We start from the raw sequence: 22,398 nt of genomic DNA on the forward strand, positions 1-22,398 counted from the left end.
AAAATGGAACAGGGATAGTCACCATTTTCTCCAGTTTCAGACTCTTGATTATAGCATTGCAGTAAGTGATTAAAAGTTTAACTCTTTCATTTTTGGCTGCTTGCTTTAGTCATCATCTCCCACATCTGGCAGCTTAGCTCTGTCCCTTCAGCTCAACTGAGCTCCTGACATCAAGATGCTCAGCACAAGACACAGAATGTAACCCAATGTTTTTCTGTATTCAAACTGAAAGATTCTATTATTGACCATGACTCTGAAAGTGAGATCATTTATTGGCAACCTAGATGGCTGATTCTGTAGGTTGCTACATTATAATGTCAGTTGAATTTACAACCTGCTGTGTCACTCCATATGAACTTGAAGGCACTGATTGATACTGAATGGGATAAGAAACATTAGAAGATTGCTGTCATGATGAATATGAAAAGCTTGGAGAAATGTCCATACTGTGGAAACCTTGTCTGACAAAGCCATGTTCACTTGCAAAAGAAAACTAATAATGGTCAAAGTCATAATTTTATAAAATTTACCTAAAACATAGGATAAAAGCTCTATTTGGGGTTTGGAGGTTAAAAGCAAGAATAGCAAAAAGAAGAATTTTACTTATAGAAAATCTATAAATTTAGCTTTTTATAAGAAATCTTGCAAATACATGGATCTGCTTTGCAAAAGTAGATAAAATTATGGATGTGAATTAATTCATTAGGAGATTTATGTATACAATTCTAAGTTGCAGTATATATGCCCCTTAAAATATCTTTGCTTGTTTTTGGATTTATATGCTGAGTTCTGAAAAGAAAAGATTTAGAGTAGTAAGAACCTTCGGTATAATATTAAAAAGACATCCGATGGTTATAGGCTAAGACATTTAGACTGGATCTATTATAGGCATGTGGCCAATGACCTGCTTAATTTGTCTCCCTCAGATTCTGGTCAACTGCTTATTCCTTCTACATTATGTTGAAGAAAGTCAGAATTTTTAAAACATGACAAAATCAGCAGGCTGGGAATGTTACAGGTTGTAGTAAAAATTGGAAACTCAATTGTAGTGAAGATCAGAATAACTCTGGATAACCATGTTCCTATGGATAAACATGATACACAGAACCATATGATAGGAAACATTTAATCAGATATCAAGAAGCAAACAAACAGGTCAGCTATATGTCTTACTATCTATATCTACTTATTTTACCTACATGAAATATAAAAACCAACAAATGAAACAGCTCCCATCTTACCAATACTAGTGAAAATAAGCCATGTTGAGCCATCATATTAAAACTTCACAGGCTTTCACTGAATTAGAGTTGCATAGTCTTTTGCCAGATCATGATTGTAGAGCTGGCGGTCGTAGTAGCACTAACAGTTACAGTAGCAGCAGTAGAAAGAGCGACAGTAAAAGTTAAAATATAGTACCCGTGAAGAAGCATGTCCTAACATGCTATATGTACTTCAAAGGACATTGCAATGATTACCATTACCATCACCATCAAACACATCAAGGATATGGGTCAATCCTAGCACATTATAATTTAACTTGCCATGTTCAAAATAATAAAATGTGTTGACAAAAATTTTGTTGGATAGTTGTTCCAGTTATATTTGCTTTTCCAGATGTGGTCTCCCTGTTGGAGAAAATAAATACAATCCTTTACATTTGGAATAAGGCTACAGGTTTTTCAAATGCATTTTCTCAATTCCAAGAAAAAATGAGAAATTGTAAATTTTAAGATACAAAAATATCTACCATGACTTTTCAATAAGTTTCTAAAAGAAAGGGGAGACATGAACAGATTGTTTATCACAAGTAAACACACCGTTATAAAACATACTTCATTTTATAGCCATGCATATAATTTCAAAAGAATACTCACTGTCTTAAAAACAACAGAAGGAAAAAGTCTTTCTCATCTGGGACCCATGTGCCATATACACTGGTCTGCTGCATGATTCTCCCATCCTTTCAGGAATTAGACCCTTTTTCCCACAGGTTCTGAAGTTGTGGAGAACGAAGACTCTCAGCTGAGTCTGGGAGTCGAAGAGAGAGGGTGCCCTCACTTGATGTCATCACTTTCCAGAGCCACCAATATCTAGTGACTGAAATGCCAGTATCTAATGACTGAGAAGCAAAAGGAAAGGGAGAAAGGGAAAGATTTACCCAATTGAATACAGAGTTCCAGAGAATATCAAGGAGAGAGAAGAAGGCCTTCTTAAGTGAACAATGCAAAGAAATAGAGGAAAACAATCAAATGGGAAAGACTAGAGATCTCTTCAAGAAGACATCAAGGAAACATTTCATGCAAGGATAGGCATGATAAAGGGCAGAAATGGTAAGGACCTAAGAGAAGCAGAAGAGGTTAAGAAGAAGTGGCAGGAATACACAGATGAATTATACAGGAAGGTCTTAATGACCTGATGGTCATTAAAAGGTCTTATTAATCACAGTGGTGCAGTCACTCATCTAAAGCCAGACATCCTGGAAGGCGAAGTCAACTGGGCCTTAGAAAACATTACTTCAAACAAAGCTAGTGGAAGTGATGAAATTCCGGCTGAGCCATTTAAAATCCTAAAAGATTATGCTGTTAAAGTGCTGCACTCAATATGCCAGCAAATATGGAAAACTCAGAAGTAGCCACAGGACTGGAAAAGATCAGTTTTCAGTCCCAAAGAAGGGAAATGCCAAAAAATGTTCAAACTGCAGCACAATTGCACTCATCTCACATGCTAGGAGGTAATGCTCAAAATCTTTCAAACTAGGCTTCAAAACGGTATGTGAAACAAAAAATTCCAGATGTGCAAGCTGGTTTGAGAAAAGGCAGAGGAACCAGAGATCAAATTGCCAACATTTGTTGGAGCATAGAAAAAAACAAGGGAATTCCAGAAAACATCTACTTCTGCTTCATTGACTATGCTATAGCCTTTGACTATGTGGATCACAACAAACTGTGGATAATTCAAGAGATGGGAGTACCATACCACCTTACCTGTGTCCTGAGAAACCTGTATGCAGGACAAGAAGCAACAATTAGAAACAGACATGGCACAATGGACTGGTTCAAAATTGGGAAGGGAGTACAACAAAGTTATATATTGTCACTCTGCTTATTTAGCTTATATGGAGAGTTCATCATGCTAATTGCTGGGCTAGAGGAACCACAAGCTGGAATCAAGATTTCTGGGAGAACGATCAGTAATCTCAAATATGCAGATGACACCACCCTAATGGCAGAAGCTGAAGAGGAACTAAAAAGCCTCTAGATGAGGATGAAAGAGGAGAGTAAAAAAAGTTGGCTTAAAACTCAACATTATAGACTAAGATCAGGGTATATGGTCCCATGACTTCATGGCAAATAGATGAGGAAACAATGGAAACAGTGACAGACTTTATTTTGGGGGGGCTTAAAAATTCTGCCAATGGTGACTGCAGTCATGAAATTAAAGACCACTTACTCTTTGGAAGGAAAGCTATGACCAACATAAACAGTGTATTAAAAAGCAGAGACATCACTGCTAAAAAAAAGTTCAGTATAGTCAAAGCTATGGTTTTTCCAGTAGTCATGTATGGAAGTGAGAGCTGGACCATAAAGAAGACTGACAGCTGAAGAACTAATGCTTTCAAATTGTGGTGCTGTAGAAGATGCTTAAGAGTCCCTTGGACTGCTTGTAAATCAAACCAGTTAATCCTAAAGGAAATCAATCCTGAATACTCATTGGAAAGACAGATGTTAAAAGCTGGAGCTCCAATAATTTGGCCACCTGATGTAAAGAGCTGACTCATTGCAAAAGACTTTGCACTGGGAAAGATTGAAGGCAAAAGGAAAAGGGGGTGGCAGAGGATGAGATGGTTATATAACATCACTGACTTAGGACATGAAATTGAGTAAACTTCTTAAAATAGTGAAGGACAGGGAGGCTTGGTGAGCTTCAGTCCATGGGGATGCAAAGAGTCAGATATGACTTAGTGACTGAACAACAGCAACAACTGGTGAGCAGGGTGTTTAATAGGCCCAGCCTGGTTTCCTCAAGACAGTGCAATTGTTCGGTGTATACTGCTAGATTTTCTGAGGTCTCTGTTGCAACCACATTACAGTTTTCTCATTCTGCCCAGTTCTACTTCCAACATCGTCAATCATTTTTTTTTAATTGGAGGATAATTACTTTACAATTTTGTGGTGGCCTCTACTGTACATATACATAAATCAGTCATAATTATATGTAATCATTTGTATCAGTAGATAGCAATAGACAACCCAAGAAACTTCTTAGATGTAAATGTTCATCCCAGAGTCTTCTTCACAGACACATTAACTCAAGATTTTGGTTTGAGAAGTAATCTGAGCAATCACTTCTAAAGAAGGGGATTTGGAACCTGACTGGCTAGCATTGAAAGTAGATGAAGCATGAAAAGTCCTTGCATGGTGTAATGGCACAGCTTTTTACTGGGACACAAAAGGAAGCAAATGTACTGACAGGTGCAGTGTTCTAAGCATTTGAGAAGATTTGGCAGAAGTAATAGTTGTAGTAGAAGTAATACTTGTATGCAGGTCAGGAAGCAACAGTTAGAACTGGACATGGAACAACAGACTGGTTCCAAATAGGAAAAGGAGTACGTCAAGGCTGTATATTGTCATCCTGCTTATTTAACTTCTATGCAGAGTACATCATGAGAAATGCTGAGCTGGAAGAAGCACAAGCTGGAATCAAGATTGCCAGGAGAAATATCAATAACCTCAGATTTGCAGATGACACCACCCTTATGGCAGAAAGTGAAGAGCAACTAAAATGCCTCTTGATGAATGTGAAAGAGGAGAGTGAAAAAGTTGGCTTAAAAGTCAACATTCAGAAAACGAAGATCATGGCATCTGGTCCCATCACTTCATGGAAAATAGATGGGGAAACAGTGGAAACAGTGTCAGACTTTATTTTTGGGGGGCTCCAAAATCACTGCAGATGGTGACTGCAGCCATTAAATTAAAAGATGCTTACTTCTTGGAAGAAAAGTTATGAGCAACCTAGATAGCATATTGAAAAGCAGAGACTTTACTTTGCCAGCAAAGGTCCATCTAGTCAAGGCTATGGTTTTTCCAGTGGTCATTATGGATGTGAGAGTTGGACTGTGAAGAAAGCTCAGCACCAAAGAATTGATGCTTTTTTTGTTTGTTTGTTTGTTTGTTTTTTTTTTTGAGGAACATAGAAACGTTAGCTTTTATTTTTTGTAAATGTCATTTCAATGTAAAGTCCATATATTAAATATAAATATGCAATAAACCTAATGAAAAAAATATATAATTTGTGTTTTTTCCTTCTACGTTTCATTCTGGAAAATGAGACTGCATGTATAAAATTTACCAGAATTGATGCTTTTGAACTGTGGTGTTGGAGAAGACTCTTGAGAGTCCCTTGGACTGCAAGGAGATCCAACCAGTCCATTCTGAAGGAGATCCATCCTGGGATTTCTTTGGAAGGAATGATGCTAAAGCTGAAACTCCAGTACTTTGGCCACCTCATGCGAAGAGTTGACTCATTGGAAAAGACTCTGATACTGGGAGGGATTGGGGGCAGGAGGAGAAGGGGCCGACAGAGGATGAGATGGCTGGATGGCATCACTGACTCGAAGGATGTGAGTCTGAGTGAACTCCGGGAGCTGGTGATGGACAAGGAGGCCTGGCGTGCTGTGATTCATGGGGTCGCAAAGAGTCGGACACGACTGAGCGACTGAACTGAACTGAACTGAATAGTTGTAAAAAGCAAGAAATTTTCTGACTGCCCCTGGGGAATATTCACAACTTTGAGAAAAACAATGAAATTCAATCCATCAACAATTGAAAGTGAAGTATTAATATAAAAATTGTACACTTTCCTTGACTCTTATCTTCTGTGATCAGAAGACAGAGCATGAGGTCCAGAATATATTTTAGAGTATCAGAGCTTCAAAATAGGCTGAATTGTCAACCTTGAAAGCTCTGCTATGCCAAAGTCAGAGATTTGATAGGGGATAGTTGGGTTCCTGGGACATGGAATATATAAGCAGATAAATAGTGCAGTGTTCTCATTTACAGAGTCACTACTTTTATTTGTTTCCTATTTTAATGCAGTAGACATTTAAATATGATTTTAATAAAATACAGTTAATACAGCTTCAACATTTTCAAATATGAGAATAAATTTGTATTTGTCTTCAGGCCATACACTCTACATACAGCAATGTTTGTTACAGGAGAATTTATATTTAGTTAGAGCAGGACTCAAATACCACATTCATTAATTCCAAACAAAGGTGCTTTGGATAAAGTTTCATAAACTTTTCAACCATTTATATCATCATTTCTTTTTTTAATTTCACAATTGAAATAGTTTCATAGTTGAATAAAATGATACTTATCTGGCTAGACTACTTGTAGGATTAATAATAAAAAAGTGTAAGTTATTAGTTGCAGTGCCAGATACATAATGAACATTAAATTGCATTGGATGCTATTTTAGGTAACTATTTGCATGGGCAAAAGTAGTAGATTGTAACTGTGTTCTCTCAAAATTTCTGACATTGCTTCATTCTGTACTCAATTTTGAATACAGTACTTGATGAAAATTCAACTTATTTCTGTTTTAGGTTTTTCTTTCCAAATCTGAATAAGGTTAATTTTCTGTATTAAATGTAAATATATTTCCCTTTTCACCATTTTCATGATGGTTAGTAGTTTAAATGCATGCCTCATTATAGACTGTGATATGTGTATAACAGAAAGTGAATTTGATATTCCTAATTTGTATCACAGGTTCCAATATATAAAATGTAATCAATAATATACTGCCAGTCCACATTTAAAAAAGCAGTGTATGTAGAGTTTACATCAGATTTAGATCCATGACCCGCACACTCCCCTTCCCTCAAATATTTCTATATTAATTTATTTACTGGATTCATATTATATACTATGCAATGTCCAATTCAATATTCTTTTTTTTTTTTTCAATTCAATATTCTTTTCACTTTATTTGTAGTCATTTTTCTACTCTTCCGTTAATTCAATAAGCAAGCATATTTGGAAGTGCTTCCTATATGCCAATCCTTGTACTATATGCAATCATTTTCTGGTAGTTCTAGGAGCAGAATCAATAAAAAATAGAGGTTGTCAGGATGAGGATAATCCCAGCACCAGGGCAACAGAAAAACACCTTTCTAATTTTTCATTTATTGCAGATGTTACATTTCTCAGTTCTATAATTGTAATGGTTACAAACTAATGCTAATGAGAAGGATTTATTAATTGGCATATATCAAAACACTTTTTGAGGAAAGCCAATGGTCATAAATAGGTTATGTACATTACACTATTCACTTATATGGCAGAAAATGAAGAGGAACTAAAGAGCCTCTTGAAGAGGGTGAAGGAGGAGAGTGAAAAAGCCAGCTTAAAACCAAATATTAAAAAAACTAAGATCGTGGCATCCTGCCCCATTGTGCTGTGCTTAGTCACTCAGTCATGTCCTACTCTTTGTGACCCTATGGACTGTAACCTGCCAGGTTCCTCTGACTATGGGGATTCTCTAGGCATGGATACTGAAGTAGGTTGCTATGCCCTTCTCCAAGGAATCTTCCCAACCCAGGGATGGAACCCAAGCCATCCATATTGTATGTGGATTCTTTACTGTCTAAGCCACCAGGAAGCCCAAGAATACTGGAGTGGGTAACCTATTCCTTCTCAGGGAATCTTTCTGACCCAGGAATTGAACTAGGGTCTCCTGCATTGGAGGAGGATTCTTTACCAGATGATCTATCAGGAAGCCCTATCCAGCCCCATTCAGTTCAGTTCAGTCTCTCAGGTGTGTCCGACTCTTTGCAACCCCATGAATCTCAGCACGCCAGGCCTCCCGGAGTTCACTCAAACTCATGTCCATCGAGTCAGTGATGCCATCCAGCCATCTCATCCTCTGTCGTCCCCTTCTCCTCCTGCCCACCATCCCTCCCAGTATCAAAGTCTTTTCCAATGAGTCAACTCTTCGCATGAGGTGGCCAAAGTACTGGAGTTTCAGCTTTAGCATCATTCCTTCCAAGGAAATCCCAGGACTGATCTCCTTCAGAATTGACTGGTTGGATCTCCTTGCACTCCAAGGGATTCTCAAGAGTCTTCTCCAACACCACAGTTCAAAAGCATCAATTCTTCGGTGCTCAGCTTTCTTCACAGTCCAACTCTCACATCCATACATGACCACTGGAAAAACCATAGCCTTTACTTCATGGCAAATAATAGAGGAAAAGGTGGAAGTAGTGATAAATTTCCTCTTCTTGGGGTCTAAAATCACTGTGGATGGTGACTGCAGCCATGAAATCAGAAGACAATTGCTTCTTGGGAGGAAAGCTATGACAAACTTAGATAGTTTGCTGGAAAACAGACATTACTCTGCCGACAAAGGTTCATATAGTCAAGGCTATGGTGTTCCCAGTGATCACATATGGTTGTGAGAGCTGGACAGTAAAGAAGGCAGAACACCAAAGAATTGATACCTTCAAACTGTGGTGCTGGAGAAGACTCCTGAAAGTTCCTTGGACAGCAAGGAGATCAAACCGGTCAAGTTTAAGGGAAACCAATCCTGAATGCTCTTTGGAGGGACTGATGCTGAAGCTGAAGTTCCAGTATTTTGGTCATCGTGAGCAGTCAACTCATTGGAAAAGTCCCTGATGCTAGGAAAGATTGAGGGCAGATAGAGAAGAGGGTGTCAGAGGATGAGATGGCTGGAGGGTTTCACTGATGCAATGGACATGAACTTGGGAAAATTTTGGGAGATGGTGAGGGATGGGGCGGCCTGGTGCATTGCAGTCCATTGGGTCACAAAAAGTCAGACATGACTGGGCAACTTAACAACAACAACAATTGTGACTTGTAAGTTAAAATATAAAGCAAAGATGGAATATAAGTGACATTACCTAAAATCCTATCATAATTTTATTCATTTAAGTTACACATGGCTGAAAAATAAGACAATTTTGTTAAAGATTTTCTTCCTTTCTTTCTTTTTTATAGGTTGTCTGAGATGATCAAGCTCTAAAATAACTAAAACGAATATTACACAGTTAAGCAAAAAAAAAAAAAAAATATATATATATATATATATAATGATTTGAATTACCACTCCATTGACTTCAGCCTTTTGACTCTAGTCTGTAAAACACAATCATAACAGCAAATTACTCCTATCTGATCTATGTTAACTAATTTTCTCTTGGCACTAGCAATATATGATGCTCCTAAATCTTTTGATAAGTATTGACTTGTCTCTGAGTTGTGTGTCAACTTCTGGGAGCTTGCAGGGCTGCACATATAATTTTAATCATGGTTTGGCATTAATCTTTATGAGTGATAAAAATGAGTGCCATTGGAAAATAAATTGTTTGACTGCATGCCAATTATTAGGTACTATACAAAGCACTTAAAGTCTTGTGCCTTGAGATTTGATATTACTATTTTCAACATATATACTTTGCTATTTTAAGACATTTTTAGTATAGGTAGCACTACTGATAAAGAATTTGCATGCGATGCAGGGGATGCAAGACACCTAAGTTTGATCCCTGGGTTGGGAAGATCCCCTGGAGAAGGCAATGACAACCCACCCAAGCATTCTTGCTGGAGAATTCCATGGACAGGGAAGACTTGGAGGGCTATAGTCCATGGGTTGCAAACAGTAGGACATTAAGACAACAACAACAAACAATGTTAAATGACTTTATATTAACTTCTTCCCAGGTAACACTAGTGGTAAAGAACCCACCTGCCAATGCCAGAGACATAAGAGTCGTGGGTTCAATCTCTAGGTTGGGAAGATTTCCTTGAGGAGGGAATGGCAACCCAATCCAATATTCTTGACTAGAGAATCCCATGGACAGAGGCACCTGGAAAGCGACAGTCCATAGGGTTGCAAAGAGTTGGACAGAACTGATGTGACTTGGCAGGCACAAGTTAACTTTTGAGGTACAAGACTGATACACTTTTTGCAGGAAATAGTGTATTTTTTGTATGAATAAATATTTGAAGAAACTTTTGATTGAAACTTTATTTTTAGAAAACATTTTGAATTGACGCCTACTTATTTTCACTGTCATAGTCTGAAAGGCTTTAAGGAGAAGATTATAGAATTAATGATTGTAATTAATTGGCCTTATATCCAGGTAAAAATCTTTCAATTGAAGATGAAAGAAAATCATAATCAATAGAAAGAAAAGTTTGTACGCTTTTTTTTTCCTTTAAAAATAAGCTGAAAGAAAATGGTGTATGAAATAGTAATTTTGTGTGTGGGTGGAAATCAAACATGCTCAGTTCCTAAGTCGTGTCCCACTCTTTGTGACCCCATGGACTGTAGCCTGCCAGGCTCCTCTGTCCCTGGGATTTCCCAAGCAAGAATACAGGAGTGGGTTGTCATATCCTCCTCCAGTGGATCTTCCTGACCCAGAGATCAAACCTTCATCTCCTGCATTGGCAGGTGGATTCTTTAGCATTGAGCCACATGGGAAGTCCACGTGGAAACCAGAGTTAAGGGTTAAAAAGAACAGAGCTGATAAAAATTATTTCTCATCTAAGAAGAAATTCATAGGAATGAAGTCTAGGAAAATTATTGCATTTCTTTACATGCATTAACACCTTTTTACAAAATATATTTGAGCTCCCAGGATTTGGCCAGGTACGTATCTGTGCAGCATTGTCTTGGCTGTAAGAAAAATTTTTATAAGAAAAATCCTTGGAGTAAACAGAGTTAGCATTCAAATGAAAGAAAAAAATAAATAAGCAAATAAATGTGTGAGATGTCAGAAGCTGGTAAGTTGTATAAGGAAAAATAATTGAAGGGTAAGGGGATTGAAGGGCAAACTCCAGGAGATAGTGAGGGACAAAGAGGCCTAGCCTGCTGCAGTCCGTTGGGTCACAAAGGGTCAGACATGCCGTAGTGACTGAACAACAACAACAAGGGGATTGTGATAAGAAATTGCTACAGAGGGAACTGACATTATGTTTGAAAGCTGACAATTAGTGGAAAGCAGAAAAAAAGTGCTGAAGTAAAACCGTAGATATTTGGTGGAAGAACCTGGGGGCAGAAAGAACAATGCAGAGTCTCTGGAATGAGGGAATATTCATGTGCAGCAAAGCTAGTAGATTGGTGGAGGGATAGAAGCGACAGAGAAGAGTTGGACGGTTTGGTAGGATAAGAGGAAGGAATTCACACAGCCATAGAAACATCTGGATTTTAATCTGGGTAAATATGAAGTAAATCATGGGATTTGAGCTGACATAATCTGGCTCTTTTTCAGGTCGATTTGTGGAAAACTGGGAATGGTTTATAGAAAAAGGGAATGGTTCTGTTTTTATATTTTTTCTTCCATTTTTCTGTGTCCAGTTTTCTATCCCAGTTGGCACGTTTCTTCCCTTGTACCCCTTCAGGGGCTGAAAATTAATTAGCAATATCCTAAGTATACTCCAGAATTTATATCTTTGGTTGGCTGGAATCCTTAATATTTGATTATGTGTATTGCAAATTTGCATACATCTTATTTGACTTTACCTTGAATATTTGTTTGTATTTACTAAAATGTAATAAACATTAAATATAATTTGTTTTCACATATATGCACATATACACATTGATACTAACAATAAACACTATTCATAATCTTTATCTTCAATTATGACACAATTTTTTATTCTCTTTTATTTTTTAGTTGCCAGATAATTGATAATTCAAATTCAAATAATCCAAATCCATATAGATCATTTATGAATGTATGTTAGTGGTACTTCCTATTTTTTTATAAAATTCAGTTTAAAATAGCTGTGCTAATTTTCACAGATATGTTTCAAAATTATTTAATATCTCTGCAGATTTTGCTGTTTTGTTTCAAGCTTTCTTTTATTCTGCAGTGTATCTTTTAGTCTTTTGAAGTGTACATGAGCAGTGTCTGCCTTTGCTTACTTCTAGACTGCCTTGTTAGTTATATGACTATGAATAAACTGCTCAGTGTATCTAATTTTGCTTAAACTATAGTTCCAAATAGTCCATCTCAAATGGAGCTTTTTTTTAATCAGTGGAGACCAAGAACAAATATATCTTGGATACTATGAATGTGAAATGTTTATGAGACCTCTGACAAGAAAAAATACTGCATAAATTATATAAACTTGTTTGGCTCATTTCAATGTAACTAAATTAGACCTTCTGTAATCATGTAATTCCAAAAAAGATTCTTATATCTATCCGAGTTATTTTTCAGCAGTAACACTTTCCAATATACAATTTTTGCTGACAACAACATACTTTTCATTTGATCTCTAATTTCTTAGGGTTGAAAAACATCCTTACCATGTCATTCAAAACAATTGCATACACCCACAGAGAGCAAACTCTGAATGAAATGGCATGACCTACTAGCCTTATCAAAAATCTGATATCTTAGACTGACATTAGTGGCAGTCACCATTTAACTAGGTCAGTTTCTAAGGGGAAAATAAAGTGGAAACAAAAATTGTCCAATTTTTTTATATCAATTGAAATGTTGAGTGTGATTGGCAGAAGAAGCAGATTCACAGTAGTGATTCAATAAATAGATTTGTCTAACTTGACCCTGAGCACTCACTCTGGGTTACCTGGAAAATGAGCTACCTGGTGCTGGAGGAACAGCTTCACTCCCCTCCCCCTGTCCTCATAAGGGAACACACTTAAGATAATAACCCCATTGGATTTTTAGTTAACCCCACACTGGACCATTCCACCTTTGCCACAAATTCTCAAGGATAGAGCAGCTGGTGTCCAAAGATCTCTTAGAAAATTGACACTCCATAGTTAGACTGTTTGCTGTCCAATTTTAGACTGCTTGATGTCACACAGTTCAATTATTTTCCATTTAGCAATGCTACTTTCACTCCTATGCTATAATGGGGAGCAATATACTGCACTAGTAGTTACTGAACTGGGATATAAACCCAAGTTTCCTCTGCCTATGTCACAATAGACACAGATATGAGAACCCATAAGTGATAAGAAATCAATAACTTCTAGAAATTCATTGACGGAAAAAAGTTTGTTATTTTGACCTGCCCAGATATCCTTGAATCAAAATTTATAGATTAGAATACGGATATGCATTTCTCTCTCTTCATCTATTCATCTACATTATATAAAAATATACATTTATACGTATATTATTATTATTTGGAAAACTCAGCAGTGGTAACAGGACTGGAAAAGGCCAGTTTTCATTCCAATCCCAAAGAAAGGCAATGCCAAAGAATGCTCAAACTACTGCACAATTGCACTCATCTCACACGCTAGTAAAGTAATGCTCAAAAGTCTCCAAGCCAGGCTTCAGCAATACGTGAAATGTGAACTTCCAGATGTTCAAGCTGGTTTTAGAAAAAGCAGAGGAACCAGAGATCAAATTGCCAACATCCACTGGATCATTGAAAAAGGAAGCAAGTTCCAGAAATATATATATTTCTCCTTTATTGACTATGCCAAAGCCTTTGACTGTGTGGATCACAATAAACTGTGGAAAATTATGAAACAGATGGGCATACCAAACCACCTGACCTGCCTCTTGAGAAACCTATATGCAGGTCAGGAAGCAACAGTTAGAACTGGATATGGAACAACAGACTGGTTCGAAATAGGAAAAGGAGTACGTCAAGGCTGTATATTGTCACCCTGCTTATTTAACTTATATACAGAATACATCATGAGAAACGCTGGGCTGGAAGAAGCACAAGCTGGAATCAAGATTGCCGGGAGAAATATCAATAACCTCAGATATGCAGATGACACCATCCTTATGAGAGAAAGTGAAGAAGAACTAAAGAGCCTCTTGATGAAAGTGAAAGTGGAGAGTGAAAAAGTTGGCTTAAAGCTCAACATTCAGAAAACGAAGATCATGGCAGCCGGTCCCATCATTTCATGGGAGATAGATGGGGAAACAGTGGAAACAGTGGCTGACTTTATTTTTCTGGTCTCCAAAATCACTGCAGATGGTGATTGCAGCCATGAAATTAAAAGACACTCTTTGGACGGAAAGTTATGACCAACCTAGACAGCATATTAAAAAGCAGAGACATTACTTTACCGACAAAGGTCTGTCTAGTCAAGGCTATGTTTTTTCCAGTGGTCATGTATGGATGTGAAAGTTGGACTGTGAAGAAGGCTGAGCACCGAATAATTGATGCTATTGAACTGTGGTGTTGGAGAAGACCTTTGAGAGTCCCTTGGACTGCAAGGAGGTCCAACCAGTCCATCCTAAAGGAGATCAGTCCTGGGTGTTCATTGGAAAACCTGATGCTAAAGCTGAAACTCCAATATTTTGGCCACCTGATGCAAAGAGTTGACTCATTGGAAAAGACCCTGATTCTGGGAAAGATTGAGGGCAGGAGGAGAAGGGGATGACAGAGGATGAGATGGTTGGATGGCATCATCGACTCAATGGACATGGGTTTGGGTGGACTCCAGTAGTTGGTGATGGATAGGGAGGCCTTGCGTGCTGTGGTTCATGGGGTCACAAAGAGTCGGATACGACTGAGACACTGAACTGAACTGATCATATAAAACCTTTGAAAGTATTATGTGTATATTTTGTATATGTAAATAGTTTTGGATATATATAGATGTCACACACATGTATACATTTATTGGTTTTCCATGTGGCACTAATGGTAAGGAACCCACCTGCCAATGCAAGAGACCTAAGAGATGCAGGTTCAATCCCTGGGTCGGAAAGATCCACTGGAGGAAGTCATGGCACTCCACTCCAGTATTCTTGCCTGGAGAATCCCCATGGACAGAGGAATCTTGTGGACCACAGTCCACAGAGTCGCAAAGAGTTGGACACGACTGAAGCAACTGAGCACCAGTATACATTTATATAAAATATTATCATACTTCCATAAAACATTAATAAGCAGAAACCTCAAAATAGAGTTGGGAGACCAGAAAGGGGAGCTCTCATGCCCTACAAAGAAAGCAGAAACCCATAGGAAGAAGAAAGAGTTGTTTTGTTTCCTGCTCAGGACTCAGCCAATGAAAGAGCATGGACTCTTACTATAGATCTCCTTTTCCCTCCCTATAAAATTCCCTTTCCCTACAGGGACTTTCATGTAGCTCACTGTGGTTATAGGCCCTTAATTGCAATTCTCTGTTGATCCTGACCAAGCCCATCTTTGCTGGAGAAATAACTGGCAGTCTATTTATTGTAGATCAACATTTCCTTATTATATTGAATTTAATGTTGTGGTTACTTTTAATATATTATTTGCCACTGCTTGTAAAGTATAGCAATTTTAACAGAGTTGTATTACAGTAATATTAGGCTTAACCTCAATTTAGATCTGTCTTTGTATTGTTTTATCCTAACAGAATCTTTCAATACAAAAGTGTAGATATATATCATAGGGTTTCTAAAGTAATTTAAACACTGTTTTTTATAGGGATATAAGTAATAGATAAAATAAATATTTTAAAATCTTACAAAATATTAGTAACATTAATAGTATTAATCTCAATAACTTAATAGTTATCTTTGTTGCATCTGAGCTTAAAATGATGACTTAAAGACATTTAAAGTGTAGATTTCAAATAACATCTGTGATTTACATGTTATATAAAACCAAACAAGGCACTGAAAAATCACAGTTAAGTTCTACTTTTGACAATATCCAAAACCTAAAAGTATTTGCTTTATTAACTTTAGATTTAAAAATGCAATAAAACCTTATATATATTGAATTTAAGATTCCTAACAACCTATATTTTCTCAGAAATATGCATAGCATGATAAAATTTGATGAGACCAGTATTATTTTATTATATAGAAGCTTCATCAGTCTTCAAGCTTTTTAATAAAGATTTCCTAGTTCATTTGGTTAAGAATTCACATTATATGTTAAATCTGAACTGCATGCTTCCAGCAAATGCTCTTGAATATAACAAGTATCAAAATGGAAAGTTGAAGTGTTGCTTGAATATCATACAGTCAATTAGAGTAAATACAATTACCTTTTTAAATTAATAGGATCTAGTAGTACAATTATCGACTGTATTGTGCTGTTTTAAATATAAATTGGTGTGATGTTAGACACAGGAGTTAAACCCAGAACTTTCACTTTTCTGAATTCTTTTGCTTTCTAAATTATTAACAAGTGGCATGTCAAAGTATCAGTACCTTCAGTAATTAAATAAACCTAACTACTTGTACAGATTGTGTTATATTGTCCTTTAATGAGTTCTTGAAAAGTTATGAGATTGCACATTATCTGAATTCTTATTCATAGGTTGGGAGAAAAGTTCTTTCCTCCTTTCTACCTCCTAGACAAAATTGAAGGTTCTTTAAGGTCTTATTAAACAAAAGCAAAAACAGGAAAAGGAAAAAAACCCACAAACACATATATTCCTAGGTAAAATGTCAAATAATTTATTTTATTTCAGGACAGAAAAGCAAATTAGTGATAATATATTATGTTCCTGCTTTCTAGACAGGTGAGGAATTATCCAGTTTGAGGTTATTTTGCAACTCTAATATGAAGATGCAAAGCCCAAACTGCCATATAAAATTTGGTGTATGGGCCTAGTTATTTTAAAATTTTTATGTTTTAGTTTTTAAGTATAGTATATAAGGGTGATAATGTCAGTGAAAATGGTAGAGTAAGGAATTCTAAAATTCTTTCATAAATAAAATCAATGTGAAAACTTGCAAAATTATCATAACCAATGTTTTCAAAACTCTAAAAATTACCTAAAGACTCAGAAATCTGGAAACATTTATTCAAGAAAAAAGTGCTGAACCTTGGTAAGAACTGTGACCTTCATGGCATTTTAGTTTGTGCCATTTACATTCCTATTTCTCTAGCTCTTTTAGAAGTTTTAAAAAATAGTGCTCTGCAAGCATAGTGAAAACTAGAAGCCTGGCAACCACTGAAATGGGATAAACAAAGTTGGCTCTTCTTCAAAGCTATATTCTCAAAGAGAATTACAGCTTATATATTTGGTGTTTCCTTGGAAAATCCCAATTTCAAGTCTGCCTTTGTTTCCTCTGATTTGGAAGTCACCCAAGACAAAAGGCTTTTTATCCGGAGTCATTTATCAAACATTGTTAGAGGCATTGGTTTGATGTTCCAGCTTCCTGAAAATGTAGATAACAGTTGGGGGCAAATAGTAGGCTAACTAAAAAGATGAAAAGCAAAAACTAGGAGGTGAGATGTATATATGCACTTTGAAAAATGCTGATATTCTTGGAAATCTAGAAGGCCATAGGCAGGTACAGAATTTTGTGCAAACCCAAGGCCCTGGACATGTTTAGGAAGCACCTGAAAAAGCCCTAAGTGTCACATCTGTTTGGCCTTGAGCCTCTATGCAAGCAGGAAGTGAAAGCTAAGGCATAATTGCTATTCATCTGGCTGTGTTAAAGATATACCATAAAACACACAGACCACCTTGGCAAGCACTGAAGATCTATTGGTTCCACGTTTTTAACAAATTTTCTGTCTAGTAGTTAAACAATGACTAAGTTACTTAGTTCGCATATGACAAAGACTATAGATTTTGCAGACTAAATTTAGAAAAGTCACTAACAAATAATTGACATTGTCAGAGAAATTAAGGAAGACCTAAAAAATGTAAAGACATGTCATGTTGATGGATTGGAAGTTTTGATATTGTTAAGATGGCTAAATTCCCCTAACTTGTATATAGGTTCATTGCAATCCATATCAAAATCCCAGGAGTCATTTTTATAGAAATTGACAAACGTATCCTAAAATTTATACAGTAAGGCAAAGAACACAAACAGTGAAATCAAACTTAAAAAAAGAGCAAATTTGAAGAACTCATACTTCCTGGTTTCAAAAGTTACTACAGACTTACCATAATCAACATAATGTACTTCTGGCATAAAGATAGACATATAGATCAATGGAAGAAGAATTAAAATCCAGAATAAATTCTTGATATCTTTGATAAATTGATTTTAGACAAGGGTGCCAAAAAATTCAATAGGAAAATAGTCCTTTCAACAAATGGTTTTGGGACAATTGGATATCTCCTTACAAAAGGATGAAATGGGACTTCAAGCTCACTCTTTACATAAAAATGAACTCAAAATGCATCAAAGGCCTAAATATACCTCTTGTGAATACTAAGTCATTTGAGTTGTGTCCAACTTTTTGTGACCCCATGGACTGTAGCCCACCATGCTCCTCTGTCCATGGGATTCTTCAGGCAAGAATCCTGGAGTGGCTTGCCATTTCCTCCTCCAGGGAATCTTGCTGACTCTGGGATCAAACCTTCATTTCCTGTGGCTCCTGCATTGCAGGTGGATTCTTTACCACTTGAGCCACCAAGGAAGCCTCAAAAAGCAACTAATACCCTTGCAACTGGGACAGAACTTGAACCTGCAATCTTCTGATATACCTCTTAAAACCAGAGAAATCATAAAAGAAAAAAAGAAGTCTATATGACTTTGAATATATAATGAATACTTACATATGATACATAAAGCAAGAGCAAAGGAAAGAAAAAATAGGTAAAGCAGACTTCATCAACATAAAAATCTTGTGGTTTAAAGAACACTATCAGGTAGTGAAAATACAATTTATTATTGATGGTTGAAAAGGTTTACAAATCTTATATTTGACATGAGTATGGTACCTAGAAGATTAAAATCCAAGAACAGTGAGTAACCCAGTGAAAATTTGAGCAAAGGTTTTGAATGATATTTCTTCAAAGAAAACATGCAAATGGCCAAAAACACATGAGAATACATTAAATATAATTAGCCACTTGGGAAATGCAAATCAAAACCACAGTAAAGACAACCCTTGGATTGGCTATAATAAACATAAAACACAAGTGCTGCGGAGAATGTAGAGAAATTGAAACCTTCCATATATTGGTTACAATATAATTGGTACAGTTATTTGAAAAACAGACAATTCTTTTTATTTAATGGGTAAAGAGCACTTTTTTTAAATGTTATTTTTATTTTTTTTAATTTTATTTTATTTTTAAACTTTACATAACTGTATTAGTTTTGCCAAATATCAAAATGAATCTGCCACAGGTATACATGTAATTTTAAACTTTACAATATTGTATTGGTTTTGCCAAACATCGAAATGAATCTGCCACAGGTATACACGCGCTCCCCATCCTGAACCCTCCTCCCTCTTCCCTCCCCGTACCATCCCTCTGGGTAGTCCCAGTGCACCAGCCCCAAGCATCCAGTATCGTGCATTGAACCTGGACTGGCGACTCGTTTCATATATGATATTCTGCGTATTTCAATGCCATTCTCCTAAATCATCCTACCCTCTCCCTCTCCCACAGAGTCCAAAAGACTGTTCTATACATCAGTGTCTCTTTTGCTGTCTCGTATACAGGGTTATTGTTACCATCTTTCTAAATTCCATATATATGCATTGGTATACTGTATTGGTGTTTTTCTTTCTGGCTTACTTCACTCTGTATAATCGGCTTCAGTTTCATCCACCTCATTAGAACTGATTCAAATGTATTCTTTTTAATGGCTGAATAATACTCCATTGTGTATATGTACCATAGCTTTCTTATCCATTAATTCAATTCTTAATAGAAATTAATAGTTAAATAGCTACTACATGATCCAGCAATTCTACAACTGGGTACACTGCTTCCAAAATTGAAAATACATGCTTATGTGAAAACTTGGACATGATATTCATAGCAGCATTATTCACTATAACCAAAAGTTGAAACAGCCCAAATTCTCTCAGTTGCTGAATAGATAAACAAATTGTGGTATTTCTGTGCAATGAATATTTTTATCCATAAAAAGGAATGAATTACTAATAAAGGGTGCAACATGAATGAACCTTGAAAATATTATACAAAGTTAAAGAATCCAAACACAAAAAGCCACATATTGTATGACTGCATTTACATTAAATGTAAAGAATCCATATAGACACAAAGTGGATTCATTTTTTCAGGGTCTGGGAGTGGTGAGTGAGGAATGATTGAGAATGAGTATTCTGTTTCTTTGGGGGATGATAAAAGTATTCTGAAATCAGTGATAATGGTTATCCAGCTGTGAATATGCTAAGAACCACTGAATTTTACACTGTAAAATTCAATTTTGCAATGAAAATTAAATTATGTATTAATTTAACAAAAGTACTGATGCCAGAAAGACTGACTCTGCCATTCAACATGCTGTGATATTGGCTACTATTTATCATGTATCTGCTAAAATTCTGCATCTGCAACATGTCAGAACATTCTGTATAATATAGTTAGGAATATATGAGGTAATACACATGCTTTTTACCATACAATGGTTATGAAATACAATAGAATACAATAATCATGGATATTTATTGTAATTTTAATGTGTTCCATCCTTTCCATACCAGCATTACACATATTGAATATTATACTATCATATCTTACTGAGGAAAGTACCATTATTAATCTCATTTAATGGATAATAAAATGGGGGGCAGAGATTTTAAGGAAATAGCCCAAGGTGATTCATGTGGGTGGAAGAACTCAGCTGTAAACTTGGGTATCCTAATCCCAGTGTAAGGGACACATTGCCACAATCTTGATTCCATGCACAAATGGGCATTGCTTCCATGGAGAGGGTAAGGGTTTTTTTCTTTCAGTTAAACTCAGTTCAGTTCAGTCTCTCAGTCATGTCCAACTGTTTGTGACCCCATGGGCTGCAGCATGCCAGGGTTTCTGTCCATGTCCAACTCCCAGAGCCTACTCAAACTCATGTTCATATCATCAGTGATGCCATCCAACCATCTTATCCTCTGTCATCCCTTTCTCCTCGCACCTTCAATCTTTCCCAGCATCAGGGTCTTTTCCAAGAAGACAGTACTTCACATCAGGTGGCCAAAGTATTGGAGTTTCAACTACAGCATCAGTACTTCCAATGAATATTTGAGCTGATTTCCTTTAGGATTGACTGGTTTGATCTCCTTGCAGTCCAAGGGACTCTCAAGAGTCTTTTCCAACACCACAGTTCAAAAGCATTAATTCTTCAATGTTCTGCTTTCTTTATAGTCCAACTCTCACATCCATACATGACTACTGGAAAAACCATAGCTTTGACTAGATAGACTGCTGTTAGCAAAATAATGTCTATGCTTTTTCATATGCTGTCTAAGTTTGTCATAACTTTTCTTCCAAAGAACAAGCACTTTTAAATTTCATGTTCTCTGTTACTGTCTGCAGTGATACTGGAGCCTCCCAAAATAAAGTCTCTCACTGTTTCCATAGTTTCCCATCTATTTCCCATGAAGTGATGGGACCAGATGCCATGATCTTCATTTTCTTAATGTTGAGCTTTAAGCCAACATTTTCACTCTCCTCTATCATTTTCATCAAGAGGCTCTTTAGTTCTTCTTCACTTTCTGCCATAAGCGTGGTATCATCTGCACATCTGAGGTTATTGATATTTCTCCCAGCAATCTTGATTTTACCTTGTGCTTCATACAGCCTGGTATTTCTCATGATGTACTCTGCTTATAAGTCAAATAAGCAGGGTGACAATATACAGCCTTCACATACTCCTTTACCAATTTGAAACCAGTCTGTTGATCCATGTCCAGTTCTAACTGCTCCTTCTTGACTTGCATACAGATTTCTCAGGAGGCAGCTAAAGTGGTCTGGTATTCTCATCTCTTTAATAATTTTGCACACTTTGTTGTGATTCACGCAGTCTAAGGCTTTGGCACAGTCAATAAAGCAGAAGTAGATATTTTTTTGGAACTCTCTTGTTTTTTTGATGATCCAACAGATGTTGGCAATTTGATATCTGGTTCCTCTGCCTTTGCTAAATCCAGTTTGAACATCTGGAAGTTTATGGTTCACATACAGTTGAAGCCTGGCTCAGAGAATTTTGATTATTACTTTGCTAGTGTGTGAGATGAGTGCAATTGAGCAGTAGTTTGAACATTCTTTGGAATTGCCTTTCTTTTGGATTTGAATGAAAACTGACCTTTTTCGGTCCTCTGGCCACTGCTGGGTCTTCCACATTTGCTGGCATATTGAGTGCAGCACTTTCACAGCATCATCTTTTAGGATTTGAAATACCTCAACTGGAATCCATCACCTCCACTAGCTTTGTTTGTAGTGATGCTTCCTAAGGCTCACTTGACTTTGCATTCCAGAATGTCTGGCTCTAGGTGAGTAATCACACCATAGTGGTTATCTGGGTCATGAGGATCTCTTTTGGATAGTTCTTCTCTGTATGGTTGCCACCTCTTCTTAATATCTTCTGCTTCTGTTTGGTCCATACCATTTCTGTCCTTTGTACCCATCTTTGCATGAAGTGGCTCTTGATATCTCTAATTTTCTTGAAGACATCTTTAGTCTTTTGCATTCTATTCT

The sequence above is a fragment of the Bubalus kerabau genome, chromosome 12 (genome assembly GCF_029407905.1).
Source record: "Bubalus kerabau isolate K-KA32 ecotype Philippines breed swamp buffalo chromosome 12, PCC_UOA_SB_1v2, whole genome shotgun sequence".
Classification (NCBI taxonomy): domain Eukaryota; kingdom Metazoa; phylum Chordata; class Mammalia; order Artiodactyla; family Bovidae; genus Bubalus; species Bubalus kerabau.